Below are 19245 nucleotides of genomic sequence, written 5' to 3'. Positions count from 1 at the left end.
TTTTAAAAGAATGATGATGATACATGTACTTAAGAGAAAATAATGGGGTGGAAAACCTGTATAATTCTGTCCCTTCCTCTTCTTCCTCTTTATTTTACAGGAATTTGATGTATTAGAAATTAGCCTCTTCAGACATCATTGTCCAGTTCAGGGTAGAATCTCACATTGTTGTCATGTTAGCCAGATGTAAAGAGCGTCTCCGGTACCTAGCCTGGCAACCCAACTAGGGTAAACATCCCAGAGTTCAGTGATGGCCCAGGAAAAGATTGAAAGTAAGAGTTTAGATGGTCAGGCAGGCTTGAGGGAAGGAGGCTAGGAAGGATAAGCTTCCAGTTTGCCAAGTGAAGATTAAGGAGGTCCTGAATAGAGGCTAAAGTTGTAGGATGAAGAGAAGCATGCAGACTTTGGAAATGCAGGTACAGAAGAAAGAAGCCATCTTCATTTGCTAGAGGAGTGTACGGTAAGGTTATTAATCCCCCCCCCCAAAAAATAGTTTCCAAGTGTTCATATGTGCTTAGGTATCTCTGTCTCTTCTCCCTCCTCCCATTCCCTACTTTGGACAAAAGTTCTAGGCTTGTTAAGCCTCTTACTGGCTTTTTTCTCTGTCTTCCTTCTCAACTTGCCCCAGTTATAATGGCTTTTAAATTTTGACAAGTATGCAGTGAAAATCAAAACAAATATCTTCCATATTACTTGTCAAGGTTATAGCCTTGACAGGTGTCAAGTGTAATATCCTATTATGAAGGTAGCAAGAAATGTTAATGTCAAGTAAGAAGCAGATTAGTTAGGGCCCTAGTAATGTATGCCCCTTCCCCAGCGGCTCATTTAACTGCCTCTTTTTTATCTTTCCTTTATTCTTTGGCTCTTATTTTCTCTCTCTTCAAAGCCCTTTTTTTGTCTTTGTTTCATTTTCCTTTACTCCGTTCTTTCCTTTCACTTCTCACATTCTCCTGTCCAGGCTCTCTTGTCTTTCTTCCTGATGCTCACTTGCTCTCTCTCTCTCTCTCTCTCTCTCTCTCTCCTATACTTGACTTTTATATCTGCTTTGTTTTTCTCTCACTCCTTTTCTAGCCCATGAATCTTCTGAGTCTCTCCTTCCATCAGAATCTGTTGTGTTTTGGCCTCTCTGTCCCTCTCTCTCTCTTTGTGCTGTGTGCAGTGGCCATTTGGGGTTATGAAGCAGTGGGTTTCTGAGGTGCTTTTGTATCATTGTTGTTCCTGCTCTGCCAGGCTGCTTTTGCTGCAGTCTGCTCAAAGAGCTGACCCTGCTGAAAATTCTGCCCACACATTGGCCCCAGGAGAGAGGGAGTGCAGTAGGGACTTATTGACCTGTCATTTAGAGGGGAACACGAGTCCTCTCATCACACAGCCAGAAGGTAAATACTGCAATGACAAGACACATCAGCAGCATTGCTGTCTGTAGCTTAACAGTTCGTTTCAATACATTTCTGTTTAATTAAAATATTCCAACACTCCGTATACGTCATCTTCAATCCCCCAGTTCCTTTTGAAGCCCTGCTTGGGAAATCCATTGTTACGACAGCCCACGCTTGTCAGCTGTCACCAGCAGGAGAATAGTTGAGGAAAACGTGTGTTGTTTTAATTGGGAGAGAGAGAATGAGAAGTGACAGGCAAAGTAGTTTCGGTTTTTTAGATGTGGAAAGCATGGACCAGTGAGCGAAAGGCTCTGGAATTGACTGAGTAGAGGGTAGGTAGAAAGGACGTAAGGACTTGAAATCATGTTTTTACAGCATTATTGATGTCCAAGTAAGTTCTAATACCAGAGGAGAGTTGCTTTGTTTTTAACTTATATAACAACCTGCATCAAGAGTGCTGGTGCTGCCTGACGCAAACAGAATACTTAAAGAGTCAGTCCATCTCAGTCTCTCAAACCCCTAGAAAAACCAGCACTTTTCCAATTCACATACCTTCATGTTGAGACACCTATCTACCATACAACAGGTACCACAACCTCTGACTCGGCTTCCAGCTACTAAACATTGCCACTATGTAACAGGCACTCTCTATGATAGTTGCTGGTATTTGCATGTTACAGATTAAAAAATCAGAGCTCTGACTGGTTGATAACTTGCTCGAGGTCACATAGCTAGTAAATGGTTGGGCTAGTGTTCTGTGTGTGTGTGTGTATACATATGAGTGTATATATATATATATTATATGTGGGTTGAAAGGAATAGGGGAGAGAGGGAGAACAGGAGGGAGAGTTTGAGAGAAACAGAAAGATTGTTGGGTCTGAGGGTCAGTCAGAGCAGAGGTGCAAAAATCCTCTTTGCTTCTTAAGAAGGGGTCTGAGACTCTTGGATTTTGATGATGAACAGTAATTTCTGTGGAAGAATGGAAAAAAGGACTGCTGCTAACTAATAATCACAATAATTGCTTTCATGTTTCCTTCCTGAAGCAAGTTGATGGGTATGCATATTTGTGCAGTTACACCAAATAAACACCAAGTACAGTTGGCAAATTCCCTGTCATCCCTGACCATAAACTCACAGTGGGCAGCAGTTCACCATGCAAAACTGCCTAATATGTATCCTTGATTTTAGAGAAACATTTAACTGGTAGGACTGAAATGCATTTTGACACTGCAAGTCGCTGTTAAAGAACCTTATAAAAGGTATGAAGGATTTCCCCTTGCCTGTGGCTTACACTCCAGTCATCATGGACAGATTGTCTCCTAGCCTTTGACACAGCCAGGAAATTTTCAAAAGCTGCTTTGGGTCAGTGCCACGCAGTGTCTCCTAACTCCTTAGCTGAGGAGCTTTTAATAAAAAAAAAAAAAAAGCTAACCTTAGTTAACCTTGAATGAGCCAATACAAGTAGCTTTTCTGCTTTCCGCTTTTTTTTTCTGAGAGAAAATAGTTTGTCCCCATCTAGAAATGTACAGTGAATAGCTGAAAACACTTTGGATTTGAAGTCAGGACTTGAGCTCTTACTGTTCTTTCACTTCTGCATTTCCATTTTCTTTCAATTTTTTGTCATCTTCTTCTCCTTGGGAAGAGGGATAGAAGAATTAGTAACAAGTCTGTAGAAAGGGACTTTCTCCTCTTCAAGGTATTGTCATAGCAATCTTTAAAGCCTTCTAGGACATTACTTATCACACTGTTGGGCAATCATTTATTTGAGAATCCATTTCTCTTGTATGAATGAGTTTACTGAAGGCAAAGATTGTGATTTTGTTTCTCTCTGCCCAGGTTCCAGTGGGAACAATTAGATGGCTTAGGTGTTTCACTCATTCAGTAGATACTTAACTGAGGGCCTGTTATCTGCCAGCCTTATGCCAAGTGCTGAATTTCCATTGTCAGTGCAGGGGTGATAGACAAATGACCATGGATCATTTGTCTGTGCATATCCTCAGCAGTCCTGTAGTAGGTTTCTGGCTTATTTATGATAGTTTCAGGATGCAGAACATTGTATTGGGAAGAATATTGTATTGAGTAAATGGTCCTGGAATCTAGGACCTATTCTACTCAGGCCTCCCTGGGTAGCTATAACATGGGCCTTTCTTTCCTCAGGTTCTTAGTTATTTCATCTAATAATAATTGCCAATATTTATTGATGGCTTCCTGTGGGTCAAGAACTGTGTGAAACACTACACATATATTACTGCATTAGTTCTTCCCCATAACATTGTGATAATACTTTTACATATGAGGAACTTAAAAGGATATGTTCAGTGAGACATAGCTAAGAAAAATCAAAGGTGGGGTTTGAGCACAAGTTAAACTCCAGAACCTGGATATTCAACCTCTGTTCTATACTGTATCCTTGAAAAATTAGGCTAATAATATCAGTCCTGCCATCACAACTGTCCATAGACAGTGGAAAGTGTCCATAGATGTGGAAAGTGCTATGTAAACTAAGGCATTTTCTAGATGGAAGCTGTATGACTTTAAGAAGTTAATGGAAATGGAATTAAAAGATAAGTTTATTTTGGTGTGAAAATTTAGAAATCCCTGTGTAGTTTTTTCATAATAGACACTTTTCATGAATTTTGTGAAGACCATTTCAAAAATTTTTGACCCCAAATACATTTATCTTTTAATTCCATTTTACATTAATTTGTTGAAATACTGTCATATTGTAGCTATGGTCAGCTTAGCACCAATGTAAACGTTTTCCATACTGCTTTGTTGCTCAGTTACCACATCATACCTTGAACAACAGTATGGATTGTGGTTAAGAACATGAACTCTTGAAGATTTGCTCAAGTTCAAATCTCAGCTCTGCCACTCACTATTTATGTAACCTTGGGCAAGTATCTAACCCTTCTGTATCTTAGCTTGCTCCTTAGTAAAATCAGGAATGTAAGTATATATTTGTGAGATTGTGGTGAGGATTAAATGTGCTAAGCATTGAGAACATATCTGGCACTTTGAGAATTCAGTGACCTATATTACATTTCTCCACCATTCTACCTAGATTAATACAGATTAGCAAATAGGATGGTGGTAGTGAGAAAGGAAATTTGATTTGGCATGGGTTTAAAGCTGAGATAGCACAATTATAAACCGGGTATAAAGCCAGACTCTGTTTAGAGTGATTCCTGCAGCTGAAGAGCAGTAGACTTAGTCATTGTCATCCAACAGAAAGGCCACAGCTGCCACCTCCCCAGCCTGGCCTTGTATTATGAACCTGTCTTCTTTCTTTCAAGACAAATATCTAAGATGAGGCTCAAGGGAAGAGCTGATAAATGATTGATCCTGGAGCCTGGGCCAGGTTACTGACTTGAAGGAAAGCTCATACCCTGTCTGATAGTGCCAAGGCTTTTGGTTTTGGAATCAGACAGATGTAGGTTTGAGTGTCAGCTCTGCCACTTACATCTCTATATCCTCTGTAAATTACTTTAACCCCTCTGAGTCTGTTGCTTCTCTAAAACTCCTGTATAGTAGTGATACTTACCATAGGTATGCAATAAAAGTTAACTGTTTATTTCCATTCTAACCAGTCTTTTCACCTAGCAAATGTAAGGGTCAAGTAGGGACAGGCTTGGGGCCATAAGAGATCTCAGGGTCATAAGATCTTGGGCTGAACAGCACAGAAGTGGATAGTATGATATCTAGGGCTTAAAATCAGAACCTAGGTTCTAGTCCTAACCTGGCCTTTATTAGCTTTGTTACCATGGGCCTCTTTAAGCCTTTGTTTTCTAATCTTTCACACAGAGATTTGTCCCTACCTTGACTACTTTCCAATATTGTTAGAAAGTACAGATTAATAGATATCCCTGTAATATGTTTATTATGGTCATATCCTGGTGTGATTTGAGAGATGAGAAAACCAGGATAAGGCAAAAGATGTTTGTAAGCAGTGCCTCTGGAAATGAGGTAAGAATTTAGTAAAGGTAAACCCAAGGACCTGCTCAGATACCAAGACAGTTCAGAGTCTGGTAAAAATGAAACAATCTGTATTGATGGAAAACAGGACATTGAGGAACCTTGTAATTTCACCTTCCTAAACATAACCGTTTTTATTACCTCCTATTATGTCCAAGTCTTTATTTCCATGTTGGTATTTTTTAAAGAATTATTTATTTACTTGAAAGTCAGAGTTCCACAGTGAGAGAACAAGAGGCAGAGAGAGAGAGAGAGAGAGAGAGAGAGAGGTCTTCCATTTGCTGGTTTGCTCCCCAATTGGCCGCAATGGCCGGAGCTGTGCCAGGAGCCAGGAGTTTCTTCTGGGTCTCCCACGTGGGTGCAGGGGCCCAAGCACTTGGGCCATCTTCTACTACTTTCCCAGGCCATAGCAGAGAGCTGGATTAGAAGTGGAGCAGCCGGGACTTGAACCGGTGTACATATGGGATGCTGGCACTGCAAGCAGCGGCTTTATGTGCTATGCCACAGTGCCAGCCCCCATGTTGGTATTTTTATATAGCTGCAATTCACCTATTTCGTTGAACAAACACATCTCTGTACCTACTCTACCAGGACCTGCACCCAGTACTGGCACAACAAAGTTGACTCAGAATTCACTGACTTGAAGGGGCAAATATGTACAGAAACAACAGGAATATAAAATAATAAGTGCTCTAATAAAGTAAAGTACAGTGTGGCCATAGACAAGAGGTCACTTAATTATCATTTGCATTCTTTCACTTTTCCATAAGCTATACATAAATCTTTTCTACCTCTGTTACTGTACACTCTTGATAGTCATGATCCTTTTCCTGTGGTTATATAATATTCCAGCAAGTTAATGTGCCATAATTTACTTAGAAAAATAATGAGAAACCTCTCTTAGGCGACCAGGGCAAGCAGAGAAGGCGCGCAGCTCCTGCAGCTAATGGGCAGGCTGGCGGCGGCACCACCCTTGTGCTCTGAGCAGCCAATAGGCACGCGGCGGCAGAGTAGGTACCTGCGGTGGTGCGTAAGCACGTGCAGCGTGCAGCGTACAGCGTGCAGTGTTGGCTGCCGGGAGCGGAAGAAGCCGTTGTGGGCGTGGAGACGGTGTCCGTGATCATTTGTAGCGGGAAAGGGCATCTCGAGCTATGGCGGGCGACAGAGAGCAGACCATGGAGAACCACCAACATTCCAATGGCTGTGAACCTTTCTTGATTGGTGTCAGTGGTGGCACTGCCAGCGGCAAGTCTTCCGTCTGTGCCAAGATTGTGCAGCTCCTGGGCCAGAACGAAGTGGATTATCGCCAGAAGCAGGTGGTCGTTCTGAGTCAGGACAGTTTCTATCGAGTTCTCACATCAGAGCAGAAAGCCAAGGCCCTTAAGGGCCAGTTCAACTTCGATCACCCGGATGCTTTTGACAGTGAGCTCGTCTTCAGGACACTCAAAGAAATCGCTGAAGGGAAAACGGTTCAGATCCCGGTGTACGACTTTGTCTCCCATTCCCGGAAGGAGGAGACAGTTACTATCTACCCGGCTGACGTGGTGCTCTTTGAAGGGATCCTGGCCTTCTACTCCCAGGAGATCCGCGACCTATTCCGAATGAAGCTTTTTGTGGACACAGACGCCGACACCCGTCTCTCCCGCAGAGTATTAAGAGACATCAGCGAAAGAGGAAGGGATCTTGAGCAGATTCTGTCTCAGTATGTTGCCTTCGTCAAGCCCACCTTTGAGGAATTCTGCTTGCCGACGAAAAAATACGCTGATGTGATAATTCCTAGAGGTGCAGATAATCTCGTGGCCATCAACCTCATCGTGAAACACATCCAGGATATCCTCAACGGTGGGCATGCCAAACGGCAGACCAATGGCTGTCCCAAGAAGCAGATACCAGAGCCCAACAGCAAGCCATAGTAACTCCTGCCTCCTTCAAGCCTGAGCCTCCATGTCCAGGATACAAGGTAGGGATCAGGAGACATCTTTCATCTCTACATACTGTAGAGAATTACTGTATTTTAGAAAAATATCACAGAGAGGAAATGCATTTAACTTTTTTCTTTCTGTATTCTAGAATGGTGAAATGAAGCAGAACTTCACTCTAAGCTTAAGTAACAAACTTCCAGCTATTACTGATGATGCTTAATTATTAATCCAATAGTGTAATCAGCTATAAATATGTTCTTATAAAGAATCTATTTTTGTGTTTTTTTTTTAAAAAAAAACCTTACATGTAACAGCAGTGTGACTATTACTGTTAATGTTGAAAAAAAATCTGTGTATGCAAAACAGTCTGATCAACTGCAAAGGGCAGCTTTCCATTGTACTCACTAGTTATCAGGCACTTTATCTAATTATGGACTCCATATTTAACAGCAGATGAAGAGAAAGTGAAAGGAATCCTGAGGAGATCCAAAAAAGGAAGACCTTCAAAGAAAGCTTAGACAAGCTGAAATTGCTTGAGTTGGAGAAGAGACTTGGGGACTGTTGAAAAATGGTCTTCAAATGAATAATTGTGCTTTGTCTCCAGAGGCTAGAACAAGAGAAAATGGAGCATTTTTAATGTGAAGAACTTGGAAAAAAATGTAAAGCAATAGTCCTTGACATTGAGAGCTGCCGAATTTTAAGATGAATGACAAAAAGACCTTAGAGTTTTCTTCTCTGGAGCTCTTTTACATGAGATAAATTTCCATCTACCTGAGAAGTCTAAGCACACACATGAAATCAGAGTGAGCAAAGTGCCTCTTTAAGATTCCTGCTTTCCCCCACAAAGTCCAAAGGAAATGGCTGTTAAGAATTGTCCAAGCATCAGAAATGGGCCAGAAGCACCGTTCCCTCATCTCTGTCTAGAAAGTGCTTCAAGGAGATATTCCTCTCTAGCTCACTGGCCAATTCAGTTTCCAGGATGATTCTTTTAAAATGGTTTTCATGTTTGAAGTTATAGTCCTAGATAAACTATCTTGTTTTTTGTTCTGAGTACAGTTTATTGTAATAAAAGTTTTCAATTCAATTAAGTGTTAAGTGCCTTCCCTTTCACATTCCTGTTCTCTCAGCTCCTTTAATTTTTCTCCATTGGTTAATTAGCAATCATGTATTGCTTCAGGATAGCAGTGGGTAGTAAAAAGAATGAAGTAATTGGGCAGGTTTAGGCAGAGAAAGCTCAAGGTCTGTTCTCAGCAAGGGTCAGCCCAACAAATAGACTGGACAATTCAAAGGGCTGACAGCTTGATCTAGGGCTGCCCCATAGAGAATGGCTTTCATAAGCAGTAAAGCAAGGCACAAGCTGTATAATGTAAGAAAACTTCTCATTGGCAGCAGCTGGCCTACTGGGAAGGGGGACCTTTTTACATGGGTGAGGATTTCATTTACACTTTGAAGGAGAAGATGAATTTTGCCACGAAATTTCCCCCAAACTACCAGTGCTAACTCTTAATTTTACCCAGCTTTTAATTGCTTCAAGGTTTACACTGAAGATAGCCTCAGTGGGTGTGAATTGGTGGCAGTCTTACTTTGTCACAGCATATGAATTGAAAGACATCATGGACTAGAATCTTTTTGCCAAACCAAAAGTGTCCTTTGGGTCTCTGCTACGAACTAGAAGAATTTTAGTCCAGTTTTAACAGGATCTGGGAGATGGTTTTTTGGATAGTGTTTTCTTTAGCAACAGGAGGTTAGAACTCCCCTCTTCAATAAGACATGATCTGATATTCAATGTTTTCAAATAAAAAGATGTGACAATATTTATGTCACATCAAGTTACCTTGTGTCTCTTACTCCATTCTGCTATAGCTCCCTGGCCACACATTTACATGATGGTTCAATTTTGAGTAGCGTTAATTAATCCATTAGCAAACATTTGCTGAGAGTCTGCTGTGTACAAAGCACTGGGTTGAAGGTTAGGTTCAAGAAACATAGAAGTGGTGAAATTTTATAATCTACAGAGAAGGCAACAGTAGAAGTAGACATGGCTAAAGAACACTTTTCTGGAATGCTATTGGGACAGGAATAATTTCGGTAGCTCCAACTTTCACAAAATTGCTTTCTGGTTAATGAAAAATATTGTCCTACTCTCCTGTTTCCTGCTACCAGCAAAAAAAAAAATCCATTAGAGAAAATTGAAGCACTCTCCTCTAATTTGAAAGTATGTGAAGGTCACTCTGGTGGTTACATATTGGAATTTGTGAAGTGGAGGGTTTGGGTGAGGTGCTATAAAGTTACTAGCCTCAAACTAGCTAGCCCAGGCAGGGTGGATATTACAGAGGTTTAGGACATCATTACAGACTGAGTAAAAGGAAGTACTGGTTTTCTCCTCCTTCCTCAGTAATATCAATACACTCAAAATTTTACAACATTTAGGTTTTTCCTTCTTGTTTTCTTTTTTTTTTTTTTGACAGCAGAGTGGACAGTGACAGAGAGACAGAGAGAAAGTTTTCCTTCTTGTTTTCTAATTTGTTTATTTAAAAAAATTATTTGGAGGGGGGAGCAGTGCTGTGGCATAGCAGGTAAAGTTGCTGCCTCAGTGTTAGCATCCCATATGGGTGCCAGTCTGGGTCCTGGCTGCTCCACTTCCAATCCAGCTTCCTGCTAATGCACTTTGGAAAGCAGTGGAGAATGATTCAAGTGCTCGGGACCCTGCATCCATGTGGGAGATCGAAGGAAGCTCCTGGCGCCTGGCTTCTGACTGGCCCAGCCCTGGTCATTGTGGCCATTTGGGGAGTGAACCAGCAGATGGAAGATCTCTCTCTCTCTCTCTCTCCCCTTCTCTCTCTCTGTAACTCTGCCTTTCAAATGAATAAACTGGGTTTTTTTTTTTTTTTGTAAAGATAAAAAAACAGAGTGCGTTAATTTAAAAACAATAATAATGTGTTGTTGTTTGAGAATCTGGGGTGGGATGAGTGGGCTCTCACATCCACTGGTTCTTTCCTCAAATACCCACAATAGATGGGGGTGGGCCAGGGCAAAGCTGGCAACCAGGGATTCAATCCAGGTTTCCTACCCAGTGGCAGAGACCCAATCACTTTAGCCATCACCTGCTGCCTCCCAAGGTGTGCATGAGCAGGAAACTGGAAACAGAATTGGAGCTGGGACTGCAACCCAGGCCTTCCAATATGGGATACAGTTGTCCCAAGCAGTATCTTAACCACATGGCCAAATACTTATCCTTAATTTATTCATTTTTAAATTGACAAAAAGAATTCTAGCAGAATGTGTTCAGTTAAATTTCAGCAATATCAGTAATTTTAAAGAATACAGTATGTTATTATTAACTGTCACTGTTTTGTACAATAGAGCTCTTAAACTTACTCTTCTTAACTCAAATTTTGTATCCTTTAATCAATATCCCTAAATTCTTCCTCCCTAGTAGATAGATATTGTGGTGCGGTGGGTTAAGCCACTGCTTGGGTTGCCCACACACTATAACAGAATGCCTGGATGAGTCCTGCCTCTACTTCCAATCCATTTTTCTGCTAATGTGCACCCTGGGAAGGAAAAGATGATGACTGATGTACTTGGGTCCCTGCCTGCCACCCACATTCAGGATCTGGATGGAGTTTCTGGCTCCTAGCTTTGGCCTGGCCAAGTCATGGCTGTTGTGGACATTTGGGGAGTGAACCAGCAGATGGGAGACTGGCTCTCTCCCTCCCTCCCTCCCTCTCTTTCTCTCTTTCCCCCTGTGTGTATGTGTGTTGCTATGCCTTTCAAGTAAAAATTAAGAAATAAACTTAAAATTATTCCTTCCTAGCTTTTTTTTTTTTGACAGGCAGAGTGGACAGTGAGAGAGAGAGACAGAGAGAAAGGTCTTCCTTTGCTGTTGGTTCACCCTCCAATGGCCGCCGTGGCCAGCGCGCTGTGGCCGGCGCACCACGCTGATCCAAAGCCAGGAGCCAGGTGCTTATCCTGGTCTCCCATGGGGTGCAGGGCCCAAGCACTTGGGCCATCCTCCACTGCACTCCCTGGCCACAGCAGAGAGCTGGACTGGAAGAGGGGCAACCAGGACAGAATCCGGCACCCAGACCGGAACTAGAACGCGGTGTGCTGGCGCCGCAAGGCGGAGGATTAGTCTAGTGAGCCGCGGCGCCGGCCCCTTCCTAGCTTTTAATAACCACTATTTTATTCTAAAACTTCTATGATTTCAGATTTTTTTTTGTTTCATATTAGTGAGATCATGTAGTATTTGTCTCTCTGTGTTTGACTTGTTTCACTTAACATAGTGTTCTCCTGACCCATCCATGTTGTCACAAACAACAGGGCTTCATTCTTTTCAGAGGCTAAATAGTTTTCCATTGTGTATATATTACCACATTTTATTTACCCATTCATCTGTTCATGGATACTTACATTGATTCTACTATCTTGACTATTGTGAATGAAACTGCGGTGAATATGGGAATGCAGATCTGTCTTTGATGTACTCATTTCAATTCATTTGGATATATACACAGAAGTGGGATTACTGAATCCTATGGTAGTTCTATATTTAGTCTTCTGAGGAACCTCCATACTGTTTTCCAGATCGCTGTACTAATTTACATTCTCACTAGCAGTGTACAAAGGCTCCCTTTTTTCTACATTCTTGCTGACATATATTGTGATAATATCCATTCTAACAAGCATGAGATGATACTTCCTTGTGGTTTTAATTTACATTTCTCTGATGATAAGTGATGTTGAACATTTTTTGTATTTCTGTTGGCCATTTATATATCTTTCTTTGAGAAATGTCCTTTTATAAAATTGAGCTTTCTTTCTTGCTACTGAGTTGTTTGAGTTCTTTCTTTTATAGTTTGGGTATTAACCTCTTATCAAAAGTGTGGTTTTAAATATTTTTTTCCACTTCATGAGTTGTCTCTTCATTCTGTTGATGGCTTCCTTTGCTGTGCATACATTTATTAATTGATGTAGTCCCATTTGTCTAATTTTGGTTTTGTTGCCTGTGACTTTATGTTCACATTAAAAACAATCGTTACTGAAACCAGTGTCATGGAACTTTCCTTCTGTGTTTTCTTCTAGTAGTCTTAGAGTTGCAGGTCTTACATTTAAATCTTTAAGCCATTTTGAGATGATATTTTTATGTGGTATGGGATAATGGTCTAATATTATTCTTTTGCATGTGAATATCCAGTTATCCAGCACCATTTATTGAAGAGATTGCCCTTTCCCCCTTGTGTGTTCTTGGCACCTTTGCTGAAAATCAACTGACTGTAAATGCATGGATTTAATTTTGGATTTTCTAGTTTGTTCCACTGGTCTATGAACAGCACTTAGATTTGCATAGACACATGTGCTAGCTCTTATATGCTCTCACTAGGCTAGGGAAGGGGTGTGAGAGAAATAGAGCTTTCTTTCCCCTTTGACCAGCTGGGCAATCAATGATAGAGGGAAAGTATCTCTTTGGCTTATACAGCAAAATCAGGATGATAGCAAGGGATGGAATCAATGCTTTTTTACTTTATCCTTATCACCCTTGGTAATCTTAGCATCCAGGTGAATTGAAGATTCCTCCATGGTCTTGTCCCTATTAAGCCTTAAGTTCACTCTTATAGAAACCTCTATCTTGTCCCTCTCATTATCTCCCCAGTCACCCAAAATGTTAGCATCAATTCAATATCAGCCAGTATTACCATCAGATCATTCTTAGCACTATTATAGGAGATGTAACTGGTGGTAATTTAGTGGTTGATCACTCTTCAAAATCTCCTTTTGCCTTTTAGTCATTAACTGGTACTTTCAACAGGATATGTCATTAGCCTGTTGGCTGACACAGTTTTTTATTGTGTGGGTTGGTACTGGTACCTTGTAAAGTTTTGCATTCCTGGCTCCCTTCCGTTAAATTCTAGTAACACTCACTTGTTAGTTTGACAATGAAAAAGCCCCTCCCATTTCCAAGTTTTCCCCTTACACTCATTGGGCCAGTGGACCCTGTACCAATGACTGCCTTGATATAGCACTAGGCAGGAGCTCTCTGAGGCACTGAAGTTTGTTGTGCTTTTCTTGAACGCAGGATCTGAAACAAAATGAGGTCTTAGAGCTTGTATCTTTTGAGGTTAATTATGATAACACAGCACTGTATACTCTTAACTTGGATATTAGCTTCTAATTTGCTCATGATTCTTAATGAAAATTGGACATCTCTTCACTAGTGGCTAATCACTGAAAGCAGCCTATAAGCAGTCTATGGAAAGCAGTGTGTAGTTTAAAGAACAGCCATTCAGTGGCAGAGAGAGAGAAAGTCAGAGAGCTCCCATCCGTTGGTTCATCCCCCCAATGACTACAATGGCTGGGGCTGGGTGTATGGGTGTATGCCAAACCTGGGAGCTACAAACTCATTCCAGGTCTCCCACTTGGTCCATCACCACTGCCTCCCAGGGTCACCACTAGCAGAAGGCTGGAATAAGGAACTGGATCCAGGATATAAGCCCAGGTACTCTGATGCAGATAACAGGCATTTTAACTGGTGTCTTAACTGCTTGACAAAAAAACATCTGCCCATCTGAGAGATTCTTAGGTGACATATGGACCTGAGTTCAAATCTCACTTTGCTACTTACTGGACATAATGTGTGTAGCAAGTCAGTTTCCTTCTATTAGGCAAGTCACTTCTGCATCAGGAAGCCTTAGTTTTGTTAACTTAAAAATGGGGATTATTATGGACTGAATGTTTGTGTTTCCCTCAAATTTGTAAGGTGAAATCCTAACCCACAATTTAATGATGTCAGAAGATCAGGATTTGGGTATGTAATTCAAATCATGAGGACCCTCATGAGTAGCATTAGTGTCCTTATAAAAGAGATCTCAAGGAACACTCTCTAGCCCTCTTTTCACCATGTGAGGATATAACAATTAATTGAATATCCGCAACACAGACAAGGGCCCTCATCAGATCCCAAATTTGCTGGCTTCCTGATGTGAGTCTTCCAACTTTCAGAACTTTGAAAAATAAATCCCTGTCAGAGAAGATGCTACAGTCACTTTTGGAGTCCAGAACCAGTCTTACCATTCTGTGGTATTTTGTGGTAACAGCCAAAACTGACTAAGCTAGAGATAGTCATAGTTAAATATCTGCCTCATAAGTTTGTAGTGGGAATTCACTAAAAATTTTTTCAAAAAATATTTTTATTTGAAAATCGGAATTACAGAGAGATCTTTTTTTCTGTTGGTTCACTCCCCAGATGGCTGCAATGGCCAGGGTTGGGCTAGGACTGGGCCAGGACTGAGCCAGGAGCTTCATTTGTGTCTCCCACAAGGGTGGCAGGGCCCCAAACACTTGGGCCATCTTCCACTGCTTTCCCAGAACATTAGCAGGGAGCTGGACTGGAAGTGGAGTAGCAGGGACATGAGCCGGTGCCCATATGGGATGCCTGTGGCACAGGTGGTGGCTTTAACTGCTGTGCCACAATGCCAGCCCCATGAAATAGTACATTTAAAGAACCCAGCTGAGTACCTAGTACATAATTCAGTAAATGATAGTGCCTTTTCTTATCACTAACAATAACAACAAAGAGTGCTTTTTATATCTCCTATGCCACACATTGCCACCCTTGCTCCTTGACTTATTGGTTGGATAGTGCCTCACTCCAAATTTATATATTGAAGTTCCAACCCCCAGTACTGCAGAATGCTACCTTATTTGGAAATAAATTTCTTGCAGATGCAATTGGTTAAGATGAATATATGCTCAATAAGTGGGCCTTTAATCCAATATTACTAAAATGGAAATTTGGGGAATACATACAGACAAGGCAAATGTCACACAGAGACCAAGGCAGAAATCTACAAACCAGTGGATTACAAAGATTGGCATAAAATCACAAGAAGTCAGGAAAGACCTGTTTTCTCACAGCCCTTATAAGGAACCAGCCCTGGTGACACCTTGATTTCAGACTTCTAGACTCCAGAAGTGTGAGACAATACATTTCTGTTGTTAAAGCCATCTGGTCCTTAATGGCAGCCCTAAATGATTCACAGTCCAACAAACTTCATCTGAGCCCAGGGATCCTCACTTGTCCTGGGAATTCATCTCTGTTTTCCCTGCTTTTGCCAACAGTCCTTGAAATTTAACAGTGTTAACTGCTGCAGCTGCTGTTACCATTCTACTGACAGCCCCTTTGCAGATGCACTAGGTTCTGGCTTGGCATGACCTTATCCTTTTCCAGTTCTCTGTTTGTGTCAGTAAAATAAGAAATCAGATAACTTGAATCCACCTGGCTATAGCTTCATTTTAATTGCTAGGGACTATTTTTATTATCACTTTTCACCTAGAGATCACCTAGTTAATCAGTTCCCATAACCCATTTAGCTATAGAGACTGTATTCTTCCCTCTTCCCTCTTTCCTTCTCTTGCCCCTATAAAGAGTAGTGTAAGATCAGGAGCCAGTTTTTTGTTTGTTTGTTTGTTTGAATTTTGCTTTCTGATCTAGGGGCTAGAAGTGATCTGAGTGCTAGAGAAAGTCAGGTCAACAGGTCTACAAACGCTTATTGGATGGGGGTGGGCATACATTGGTGAATCTGTTTTAGTTATTACTGTTTTCTCTAGAGAGTTAATCAGAATAATAATCACATACCACAGCAGGAAGGAGGCTTGCAACCCATCAGATCCACTTGGCAAGTCATTTGCCATTTCACTGAATTGCGTTTCCTCACCTGCTGTGTGCAAACAGGACTTACTGTATTAGCTGGAAAGGGAGAAAAGAGAAGTAAGGTGAAGGGAATGGTTGGAAATGAAAGAGCGGGAGGGGAGGAAAGGGGAATGAAGGAGAAAGAAAGAGAAAGGGAAAGAATAAGAATTGGGATATCAGGTCAGAATGTGTTCAGTGTCTTCCCAGCCTTTGGGGTAGGATGGAGTTAGAAAGCCCTGTTAATGGAAAGGGAACATCATTGCTGTACTGGACTTAACATTTTCTAGGAAGAACTGTTAGGTTTATCAAATGCTTGTTCCATACTAGGTCCTTTATCTTTTAAAATTTATTTTTATTTAAGAAAGAGAAAGCACTCTTATTTGCTGGTTTACTCCCCAAATGCCTATAAATGGCCAGAGGCTAAATCCTGGAGCCAGGAACTGAATGCAGGTCTCGCCATAGGTGGCAGGAGCCCAAAAATTTGAGCTGTTACCTGCTGCCTTCCTGGGCCCGCAATAAACAGGAAGGTAGAATCAGAACTCAGAGCCAGGAATTGCATCACATACTTCAAGGTGAGATACAGACATCCTAACTAGTGTCTTAACTACTCAGCCAAATGCTCATCTTTTAATTTCATTGATGAGAAAACTGAGGCTCCAAAATCCTGTTTCAAAAGTCGGTTTTTGTTCTACTATATCACATTTCCTCCTACTTGATGCAGGCATGCATTTTTATGTGCTAGAGAATGACCTTGTGAGAGCCCTTAGCTAGATTTGAGTTAGAAAGAAGAAAAAGAGTAATTATAAACTCCCAAGGACAGTATCAGATTTTCAGCTTTGTCTTTGATGCCAGTGAAAACTTAAAATACAGGAGAATACTAGATCTCAGAGCTGAACAATATCTATGGACTAGCCCCTGCTTGTTCCTCTCCACAGAGTCGTCATTTTCCAAACCACAGCAACAATATGGGAAAGAAAGTGATGATCACAATAGGCCAGGGAACTGAGGGAGATCTGAAACTTAACAGAGTCTCTGCAGTGGAATGAGCATAACCTATGGCATGTTTTTAGGAAGAAGGTAGGTAAGCCAATTTGTAGTCAAAGTAAGTTGGACACCAGCAGTACCAGAAGCCACCCCTGTAAGTAAGCTGACATATGGTACATTACACACCTTAAGGCCCTTTCTAGCTTCTTATCTTCTGGACTGTAAGATACGGTAATCATTGTTGGTCGCTAATATTCTGGCTCCTGATATAAGTTTACTTAGGGTAAATTGGCACTGATGCCTTTGTGAACAAGCCAATTTTTAACTTTTTGCATTTTGATATTTTTGTTATTATTACATGTGGGCCCAGGACATTTCCCTAGGTCATGTTGCAGAAAAACTAATGAGAAAAGCCTTTATAATGAGCACTGCAATGGCTCTCTTGGTTGTTGTCGTGCTTGGAAATAGCTTTCAGATTGGAGGCAAAAAGGCTAGGGACCAGTCCTCAAGAAAGAAGCAGTCCTCAAGAAAAAAGTCTAAGTAATGGCTCATGAGAGCCTTTTGGCCAAGTGATATTCAAGTTTCTGACACTTTTATCATTCAGTAAAAGAGTAAATCCACTGCAACTTCCAATTAGTCACACCTATCATTCTGCCCCATAGGGCCCCTGTGGGCCAAGAGAAATGCACCCTGGCTTCATTTCGCAGGTCTCAGGCCATCCAGATCTACCCTCACAGCTTCTCAGATCCATACGGTCAGGTTGTATCAGGGGAGTATGACCTTGAAATCTATTCAGGGCTCCCAGCTCCAGCTTGGAAATGGTTTTTCCAGCTTAGAATTGAGTGCCTGTTTGATTTGGGAAGTTATCTAGTAACACTTCTTCACTTGCTAACTTGTAACCTTGCACATGCTATTTTGCCTGTCCATGCTTCAGTTTCTTCCTCTGTACAGTGGTAATATGAGGATTAAATGAATGAACTTATTTAAAACAAGTGATAGTTATGATTATGATGATTGTCCTGCCACCTCCATTCTAAAAATGAAGAGGCACAGAGAGATCTTCCATCTGCTGGTTCACTCCCCATTGGCCATGATGGCCAGAGCTGGGCCAGGCCAAAGCCAGGAGCCAGGAGCTTCCTTGTGTGTCTCCCACGTGGGTGCAGGGGTCCAAACACTTGGTTTATCCACCACTGCCTTCCCAGACACATCAGTAGGAAGCTTGATTGGAAGCTGATCAGCCAGGACTCAAACTGGTGGCCACATAGGATGCCAGCACTGCAGGGGAAGCTTAATCCACTGTGCCACAGTGCTGGCCCCATGAAAAAGAAATTTTAAAATGCAGCGAATAGCTTTTGGAGTAACTCTAGAGCATTTACTGGCAATGCAAATTTACTAAGCTCTGGAACCAGTGGTGTGCTGGTAAATATTTAACAACCAGCTCTCTAGGGGTTAGAGGGGAGGGAGAGCCATAATTTGTAGCATTTACCAATATCAGACTACCAACTCCATGTTACTGAATTCAGAAAAGATGCACACTGTTATCTGAGGGTACTTCAAAATGTATGTGGAAAATAGAATTAAAAGATAAGTTTATTCTACTGCAGAAAATTTTTAGAATCCACTGTTAGTTTTCTCACAATATATATTTTCAGTGAACTTTTTGTAGGCCCCCTCATATTCATGGATTTAAATTTTTTGCACCAAGATAAACATATCTTGTAATTCCGCTTTCCATGAACTTTTTGAAGTACCTTCATGTAATATTTCTACCATAGATACAATATCAAATACATAGTAGTTATATATTACATATATAATACACATGTGTATAATCTAATAATACTACAGATAAGAGTAAAATCTTTTTAAAGGGATGCAATTTGAGTATTTATTACTCTTGTTCCAAATATTTAATTGTATGTATTTTTAATTTAATTTTTACATTTTAACTTTTTTAAAATTGTGGTAGAAAAACAGTAGTGCAAAATATATTCACATTGTTGTGAAACATATCTCTAGAATTTTTCCATGCTGCAAAGTTGAAACTCCGTATCTATTAGATGGTGATACCTCATTTCCCCCTCCCTCTATCCCTGGTAACCACCATTCCATTTTCTGTCTTTATGAATTTGACTACTTTAGTTATTTCATGTAAGTGGAAACACATAGAATATTTGTTTTTTTGTGACTGCTTTATTTCACTTAGCGTAATGTTCCTCTATGTTGTATCATGTATCAGAATCTTTCTTTTTAATGCTGAATGATATTCTGTTGTATGTATATACAACATTTTCTTTAT

General features: G+C 40.9%; 1 protein-coding gene and 1 pseudogene across 5 annotated transcripts in view; both read left to right on the top strand.

The window, feature by feature from the left end:
• The window catches only part of ARHGEF9 (Cdc42 guanine nucleotide exchange factor 9), a 407314-nt gene that overhangs the window by 150089 nt on the left and 237980 nt on the right, over positions 1-19245 (top strand). The window lies entirely within an intron of this gene.
• LOC149119620 (uridine-cytidine kinase 2 pseudogene) lies at positions 6375-8495 on the top strand (annotated as a pseudogene). Its single transcript, XR_016228251.1, has 2 exons — positions 6375-7311; positions 7422-8495. The product of XR_016228251.1 is annotated as a uridine-cytidine kinase 2 pseudogene (transcript).

This window comes from Oryctolagus cuniculus, chromosome X (assembly GCF_051225735.1).
Source record: "Oryctolagus cuniculus isolate XC-2025 breed Fujian yellow rabbit chromosome X, ASM5122573v1, whole genome shotgun sequence".
Classification (NCBI taxonomy): Eukaryota; Metazoa; Chordata; class Mammalia; order Lagomorpha; family Leporidae; genus Oryctolagus; species Oryctolagus cuniculus.
The sequence above is the reverse complement of the archived record's forward strand: the minus strand, read 5'-3'. Positions and strand labels throughout refer to the sequence as shown.